Genomic DNA, 9,019 nt, shown 5'->3' on the forward strand with positions numbered 1-9,019 from the left:
GCCCAGGTCAGGAAATACCTCTTGAAGATCAGAGATGTTCACAACCAAAGGATATTTAAGCCTTGTTTCTGAGGCAGAGGGAGAACTGGAACCTTTTCCTTCAGATTGTTTGTCCTGTCCTGCTGCAGGGGCTGACTCAGGACTTCCAGCATCAGTTTAGCTCAGCAGCTTGGTTGGATTTATATAGAAAATGATACCTGGACCTTCTCCTGAGCAGTTGGAGCTAGTGTAGATGTGCTTAGCCAACGCTAGTTTTCTTGTCACTGGCTTATATCTTCTCCGTCAATGCAGGCCAACTGTGTGAGTGCATGTTGCTAAAAGCGGCAGCAGCGTGGAGGGATGGATGGGGAGCAGAAATGTCATCTTGGATCACAGATGTTTTCTTTGAAGGCACTTGAATTCATCTTGAGCGTGTCCCTTGGTGAACATGACGTGCGGGGAAGGGGAAGCAGACGTAGTGTGGGTTTCTCACCATCTTCCCGCTCAGCCCACTGACCAAGCTCAGTGTTTTTAAATTCAGTTTTCAGAGCTGGATCCTTCGGGGCTGCAGTACGTAGGGCAGTTCGTGTTTCTGTTTAACAGCTGTTGCCTTTACATGGGGTGCCTTTCGCAAATTGCCGTCAACCTTCCCCTGTCTCTTTTCTTCTCAGTCCTCCTTTATAAATGATCGTTCATGGCAGCCGGTAATAAATGAAGTAAGAGTTAAGAGAAGCAGCCTCGTGCCGTGATAGTAGTAAAAGAATAAAAAATAGAACTGTTTCATGCCATTGTTGCTGTATTAACTTGTCCCTGGTGTGCGGCTCAGTTCCATTACGTAGTGCTGGGTTCCTGCTATTAAATAAACAAAGAGGTCCCCACTGCAGGACCAGCCTTGGTTGAGCAGCAAAATCTCAGCTGGCAGTTTCCAGGACGAAGATGTGCTTTGTACCCCAAGGAACTGGAGATGAACCACACAAGAGCCCTGGGCAGTGCACTGTGTCCTTGTGACTGCCTGAGAGAGGGAAGGGGGCAGAAACGGGTGGGAGAAGGTGGACTTGGTGGTTAATGATAACTGCTAATATAACCTGAACTCTCCTGCTGCCAACGTGCTGGTAGGAACCGTCTATGGTTGAGAAGCTCATGAGGATCTCGTTGCTGCTTCAACAAGACTCTCCTGGCTTGTAGGCAGAATTTAACAGAGCTTTTGGAGGTCATTTCATGCCCTCATAGCCAGAAGGAGAGAGCTTCATCCTTTAAGGTTGCTTCCCTTTGGTGGATGAGCACTCTTCTCATGGACATCACAACAAGCTCCTTGAGCGTCCTGGGGACAGAGACGTCTTTCTCTGATCTTGTAAGATTTGTGCCAAACTTCAAAACTAGGATGAGCCAAATTGAAAAAAGGGCTGCCTCCACATGGGATTTAGCGAGGGCTGAGCCGTGATGGGCACCTTCAGCTTGGAGATGTGCTCGTTGTGGAGAGCGTGAGGCTGTGAGCAGGCTTTGGAGGTTGGAAAAGGCTTCCGAGGGGGCGGAGCGGGTGCTTCTGCTTGCTATAAAAAGCCTGGGCTTGGGAATGTCTACATCGGCCGGCGCTACGCAGGGCGTAAAGACAGTTGTCGCTAAAATTGGAACGAGTCACTCCCCGTGTTCCCAGTTGCGACTGTAACACAGATAATAAATAACAGCCAAATCCCTCATCAGAATTTGGGCTCCTTGATGCTCGCTCTGTGCCAACCCAGGAGTGGGGTCCTGTGGGACCGGCGCTGCGGGCACCGAGGTCCCTGTTTAAGTCCTCCTGAGCACATATTCTCTTCCTCTTACAAAAATGGATTAGGGATGTGCTCTAGGATTTGCTGAGCCTGTAAATGGAGGAAGGAGAGAAAGCAGAGGAGCGGTTCCTTATCAGCTCTTCTGTTTCTAAGACACCTGGGAGAGAGAAACCCAAGCAGATTGCACTGCGCAAGTCAAGGTACCCAAAGTGTCTGGTTTTGACATGAATTCCTCCCGGTTTTATGTGTGGAAAAAGGGTTTTCTGGAGATGGTGAGGTCTGTGGTGCTGGACCCCAGCCTGGTGAATGGTTTTGTGGCTGTAGGATGCTCCATGTCTGCAGCTGATGAGGTTCACTGCGCTTCCAGAGCCTTTGTGTAGACCCAGCGCTTTGGGTTTCAGCTAGAAGGGGTAACGCTGTTGAAGGAAATAGATGTTGTACTGTTGCTACAAGAGCAAAGCAGCCAATGTTCCCAAGAGCTGATACATCCTATAATGGCTACGAACTACCCAAAATTGCCTGCTGTGGTGGTTAGAAAGAAATTCCAGCTCGATTGTAAGATACCGGAGCGTATTCTTTTATTGGGCACGAGCTGATCACTGAAAGCGACTGCTCTGCGAAGGGTCTTACTTTTCCAACGTTCAGAGCACATATCCCTTTAAAAATATTAGTTTAGGTATTACATCTCCCCTTTGAAAAAATTCCCTTGTAGGCAAGAATAAAACTTACAAAAAGGCTGTTTCAGAGATCATCAGCTCTCTATTAGATAGCTTGGAATATGCTCCACTAGCACCAGAGTTTAGTCTTCTCCAAATTACTGTAGAGGATTTGACTGTATCTTGCTGATCCATCCACATTTTAATTTCCTCTGCACGGATACATATTGCAGGATGCTGGAAATCCCCAAGCCCACTGGAGCTGCAAGACTGGATGTTTCATCCTGTAACACCAATAAAATGTTAATGCATACTAATAGCAACAGCAAAGGGGTTTATGGAGCGAGCTGGGAAGTATTTTATAATTGCCAGGGTATCTGTGTCACCGAGAATTTGGGGTTAGAGTCATCAAGTATTGCGCTTTGTCAACACAGGAAAAGAAAACCCCTCAAATATACCTCAAACCTACTAATTTTTATAATTAAAGGGGGAAGATAGGAGATGAGTCCCTGAGGAGAGAGTCAAACATAAATTGCATATACATGAGAGAGCTGCCCACTGGTTGGGATGGATTCAGAAGATGTGGGTTCAGATCCCTGTTCTGCTGCAGACCCTCGATGGAACCTTAACTAAGGACACCACCTTGGTTCCCCACCTGGAGACCAAGGTTAAAAGCGCTGTCCTGCTTTATAAACCCAGTAAATCCAGGCATGAGGTGACATAAATACATCAGTAACATGAAATCCAGGGATCTGGGGCATGGCTTGGCATCTCTGGGTGTTGCACTGTCTGGCTGGAGCATCTCATGCCTTCCAGCAGCTCCTCACGTTTCTGCCTGGTGGTGTGGTCCTGTTTGCTGCAACCTAAGATTAAAAAGATAAATAAATATGAAATTGGGGTCAGAGCGACCAGGTTTCCTCCATCTTGCAGCATTTTTACGTGCTGCTCTTGCTGGAGGTGCCAGCCTTTGGTTGTGCCCCTCATCCTGCTTTCCTGAAGACATGGCTCTGGGATGCTCCGGTCCCTCCCCGTTGGTGTTGGGGGGTGGTGGGTGTCGTGGTTTAACCCCAGCCAGCAGCCATAGTTCTCCTCTTCCCCCAAAAGGGAGAAAGTGAGGGGAAAGGGGAAAAAAAATCACGGGTTGAGATAAAGACAGTTTAATAGAACAATAACAGAAAAGGAATAATAATAATAAGTTGGTGAATTGGCACCGCCCTGAACAGTGATCACGGGTCCCCCCCTCTGGCTAAACCCATTTGTCTACTGAGAATGACATCTATGGACAGAACATTGCACTGGCCATTCCATCGCTCTGTTTCTGCTCCTTCTCAGCTTCTACGGGAAGCTGAAAAAAGTCCTTGAAAAACAAAAACATCACCTGGCAACAACTAAAACAATACGCATTGTTGACGGTCCTTTGGTGCCAAATCTGATACACAGCAACCACTAGGAAAAAAAATTAAATTAAATTAAATAAACTCTACCCCAGCTGAAACCAGGGGAGTGGGACAAATGAAGTAGCAGCGAGGCTGTGGGGATCGTGCCCTCTTAGAGCCACCAAACTGGAACCACAGATCTGCCCTGGCTGGTGATCGGCTCCGCTGTTTCTCACGCTGGACCAGAGCATGTGGTCTCCATGGTCCATGGGCAGAAGGGGAAGAGCCTGGGTGACCACAGCGCTGCTTGTTTAAATAGATGTGCTCCAAAACCTGGGGATTTTCCAGAGTCAACAGATTCGGAGCCAAGGTATAAGCCAGAGGCATTGCCTAACCCGGAGGGCCAGGCTGAAGAAGCTCTGCATGTAAACGCTCCTTAAACAATGTTAGGCTGAGTTAATCCAGCGGTAGCTCCAGGGGGACAAACTGAAGGCTCAATCCTCCCCCTTATCTCTTCTTGTCACTGAGCTGGAGGACCGAGCCCATCGCACAGCGCCGCGGAGCCCGGGATGTTCCTGTCCCATCTTCTGAGGCTTTTTAACCACGTTCTTGCCTCCTGGCTCATCCAAGAGCAGAAGATCCAGGGTGTCTGGGGTGCTGTGGGGACCACAAGCATGGTCTTTGCTGGGGGAATATGGGTGGTGGAGGAGAGCAGCCACACAGCACGGACATGAGGGTTTTCCCCTGGCCTCGAGGGTCCATCAGGCTTTTGTAGGACCAGACCCCGAGGTGCTGCTTTGTCCCTGGATGGGGTCATCCCGCACCCCGACCCGAGTCCTGCTGGAAGCTCCCTGCAAAGCTTTCCCTTGCCTTGCACGGGCAGGAGGCTGCTGAGGGTGAAACCTATCACTTCACACGTGCGTTTTGGGCTGCTGTTTGCTCTCCAGCACCAAAGCAAACAAAACAGCGGGTTTCTGAAACACCCTTCCCTGAGCTGTGTGTCCGACAAGCCCTGGCTCTCTGCCGGGGGCGGTGGGGGAGGTTATAGGAATATCCCTGAATCCTGAGCACCCCAGCACCCTGTTGGCAAATGGTTTAGGAGTTGAGAAGTTCTCATTTGGGGTGTGCAGCCCCAAACTTGCTGAGCATCTGTGCCATGTGGGCAGCACCGGGCTCTGCACGGCAGCCGCGGCCAGGAGGAGAAGTGGGCACGGACACGGCACGTGGTGGTGGTGGTGGTTTGTTCGTCCTCGCTAGGGAGCAGAGGAGAAACAAAAGCTGGAGCAGCACACAGGGCAGTGGGCTGGCTGGGCGAGGAGGAATAGAAAAAAAAAAAAAAAGAAAAAAGATAATTGTGCAGAATTTCATTGGGGAGCTTGAAAAGAGGTGATTTTGTGAGCAAATAGTCGCCTCCCGGAGCAGAACTTCTCCGTCTCCAATTTCAAAATTCCGTTCACATCAACATCCACTTTCATGTTGTAAAACCTGGGGAAAAAGGGAAAAAAAAAAAAAAAAGAAGGCAGCAGCTTCAGATGTTTCAATGCAAAAGCCTCATTTTGGTGAGGAAAAGGAAGGGAAAGCACGGCTTTGGGGGCAGTTTATGAAAAAATAAGCCCCCAAAGTGAAACTGTGGAAATGCTCAGGGACCAGAGGCAGCTGTGGCTGCCCTGAAATTCGGGGCTGCTCCTGCCTGTGTGGGGCTGAGCCTGAGAGGAGCCGTGAAGCAGCTGCTGGAGTCCAGCCCTGACCTTAAAAGATGTGACTTTTCACTCTCTCCCGCTTGGGGAGAACGGAAAGAGGATTTGGTTGGGACCGAATTCAGAAGCTCCTCTGGCTTCACGCTCCAGCCACCGTCCCCCTTTCCCACATGAGAGAGGGGGGAGCAGGGGACACGGTGCAGATGCCACTCTCTGATGCATCCTGAGTCCCCCTGACTTTGTCACCACAGGAGAAGGGGGAAAACGTGGCTCCGGCCCGAGGGGGACATGCTGGCCAAGGAAAAAGGGGCAGCTTTGGTCCCATAATGCAGCCGGAGGATGGTGGCATGGAGCAGAGGTGGTCCACAGCATCATCCTGGGCTTCATCACTCCAGAGAAAGCCCTTTCCCCTCTTCCAGGCAGCAGCATGGACGGGGTTAATGCTCTGCCTCCTCCCTCAGGTGTGGGGCAGGTGCCTCTCCTCAGCTGGATCAATCAAGGGGCCAGAGATGAGGATAAGAGCAGGGTTTGGTGGGGCTTCTCCCTTTACTTTTCTCCTCTTCTCCCTCTGTGGGAGTTGGCACCATTGAGTGCCTGCCTTGAGGAAGAGGAGCCAGACTCTGCCTCCAGAGCTTGGCTGGTGACTCTCCATGCTGACCTCCCGGTGCCATTCAGCATTGGGCAAGACCCTGGATGAAGCTCATGGCCCTCTTGCCTGACAGCATGGAAACCCCAACGAGCAGCTCAGCTGGAAATGCCTTTTGTCCCAAGGAGCAGCTGCAAACGCTCAGCTCCCCGGGGGTCTCTGCCAGGGGGGCTGCAACCCTGCCCCAGGTCCCTCTATGAGGTGACTGGGACCATCACCAGCAACACAACCTCCTCGCTCAGGGCCAGTGATGACACCAGGGGAGCCAGTGCCCAGGAGAGCAGGTGAGCCCACTGCTGCCTTATGGATTTTGCTTGGTTGAGCTGTGTTAGTCCCAGTTTGGAGATGTTAGGAGCCGGGTTCCCCCATTTCCCAGCTTGTGGGTGTAGCAGGTCCTTCTCTGGAGACCCTGTGTTGGGTTTTTGTGGTGGAAAGGTGGTTGAAAGGGGTCTGTGTGTCCCTGCTTTGCTGCAGGGATCTGCCCTGGGGTTTCTCTGTGGCGCCAGTGAACCCCCAAAGTGTCTGCCGTCAGCATCTTCCGAATGCTGGGGGAGGTTTTTGCTTCTCTGACTGTACAACTGAGGTGCTGGTGCGTGGATGGTGGTGGTGACGTGCTGCTGAGATGGCTGCTGTGTGCTCAGCGCCTGCCGCTTTCTGTGCAAAGCGCTTTTTGCTCTAATTTTTCTATTGTGTTGGTTTTTTGCTGTGAGATAGAAGGGACAGCATCTCCTGCAGACAACAGCCTCCTCTTGACTTTCCCAACGCGCGCTGGTAAATCCAGGGTAGGCTTAACTCAAGGAGCAACATTAATCATCAAATCTATAAGCAGGATATAGAAAGGCCAAGTGTGAATAATTACTGCTCAGATGCTAATTACCCAAGCCCAGACCAAACCCAACATATTAAACACACCGCTAACGGGAGCGGCCTCTCCACCACGTTGCTGTGTCCCCCGTAGCTCTCCTACTGCTCTCTCTGCAGGGGACTTCTCCAAACATCTGCTAACACGTGCAGATCCCAAAATATACTTCTGCTTGTTCATATTTGAGCCGGGGAGATGAGATGGGAGGGATCTGACTCGTGGCCGATGGACTGAAGGAAGGCTAGATCCTGCCAGAGCATAAAGTTGCTCTCCAGGGATGTGCTGCTGGGACTGGGTGCAGTTTTCTGCTTGGCCCTTGTGGTTTAGGAGGACACGGATCAGCTCCATCTGTGTGTCAACACCTGGGAACTGGTGCTTGGCTCATGAAAGGGTGGGTTTTACTTGAGTGGGGGTCTGACCCCCCCTGGGGAAGCTGGATGCTGGGGTCAGAGCTGGGCTGGCAGCTCAGGAGGGGAGAGGTGTCAGTTCTCCATCGCCGTGTCCATCCTTACCCTTCCTGGTGTGGAGGGACCTGTTGGGTGAGCAGTGATGTCCTCTCCTGGGCTGAGCTGCTCCAGTGATGTGAGGACCTGGCCAGGCTGTTGGTTTTGGCACTGGATTTGTTGCACAATTTCCCAGCTCTGGATCTGAGCCCTCCAAACGCCTGTGGGGGGTTGTTGGTGACTGGTGGGCACTGGGGACTGCGCCGTTCCTCTGCTGTCGGTTGGCCCAGCCCTGCAGCCACCTCTGGGACTGCCCCTGGGTTGGGGAAATAAAGGTGGGAGCCGTGATGGACCCTCCTGGGCTCTGCCAGGACCTGCTTCTGCCCCTCCTGCCCACTCTGCTGAGGGTGGCTTTGGGGAAAGCGGGGTGGGCTGAGGGGCTGCACCGGCTCCCTGTGGGATTTCTGCAGCATCTCTCCCCGGGGCAGGGTGACTCTTCCCCCAAACCCAGGGGGTTCAGTGGGGAGAGACTGAGGACACCCCCAAAACATTTTGTGCCTGGAAGATGAGGAGCGTGTGCGAGAGTGAGGATGGGCTTGTGTTGGGGGGGGTGGGTGTGCAACCTTCCCCTGTCACCTCCCTTCTAGCCTGAATGCTCCTGCCATCATGATTAATTTATCAGGTACTTATGAATATGCAGATGAGACCGGTTTCCAGGCTCCGCTTTCAGGAGAGAGGCTGTGTGATGGGCTCGTTGCTGCTGCCGCCTTCCTAGAGAAGAGAAATGTCATGTACCGGGGGTGAAAATAAATAAATAACTGCGCCGCCCAGAGCGTCTGGCGTTCCTCTGCTGTCGGTTGGCCCAGCCCTGCAGCCACCTCTGGGACTGCCCCTGGGTTGGGGAAATAAAGGTGGGAGCCGTGATGGACCCTCCTGGGCTCTGCCAGGACCTGCTTCTGCCCCTCCTGCCCACTCTGCTGAGGGTGGCTTTGGGGAAAGCGGGGTGGGCTGAGGGGCTGCACCGGCTCCCTGTGGGATTTCTGCAGCATCTCTCCCCGGGGCAGGGTGACTCTTCCCCCAAACCCAGGGGGTTCAGTGGGGAGAGACTGAGGACACCCCAAGAGCTGGGGCTGCCTGTTGGGCACGGTGAAGGGAAGACCAGGGCTGTCTCCTAGGGATGTGTGCGTGGAGGTGGTTCCCTCTGCCGTGGCGTGGTGGGGGACACCCCCAGCTCCCCTTGTTCTCCCAGCTCCCAGCTCTGTGCCAGCCAAATGTCCCCAGGACCCCTCTGCACCTTGCTCTGGCTCCAGGGCTGCTGGGCACAAAATCCTGGTGATAGAATCATAGAACCTCCATGGTTGGAAGGGACCTTTGAGATCATTGAGTCCAACCACAAAAAAACCTCAAACAAAACCAAACCAAAAATAACCCACAATCCGTGGTGGAGGGGGGACATGGGAGGATTTTTAGGGTCAAACTCTTTGCCATCAGTGACATCAGCTCCCAGGTTGGGCAGCGCTGGGACACGTTGAACCATACTGGGGGGACAGATTTGGGGTGGAGACAGGGGGGCAGAGCTTGTGTCTGGGCT

Source organism: Calidris pugnax, unplaced genomic scaffold (assembly GCF_001431845.1).
Source record: "Calidris pugnax isolate Ruff unplaced genomic scaffold, ASM143184v1 scaffold102, whole genome shotgun sequence".
Classification (NCBI taxonomy): Eukaryota; Metazoa; Chordata; class Aves; order Charadriiformes; family Scolopacidae; genus Calidris; species Calidris pugnax.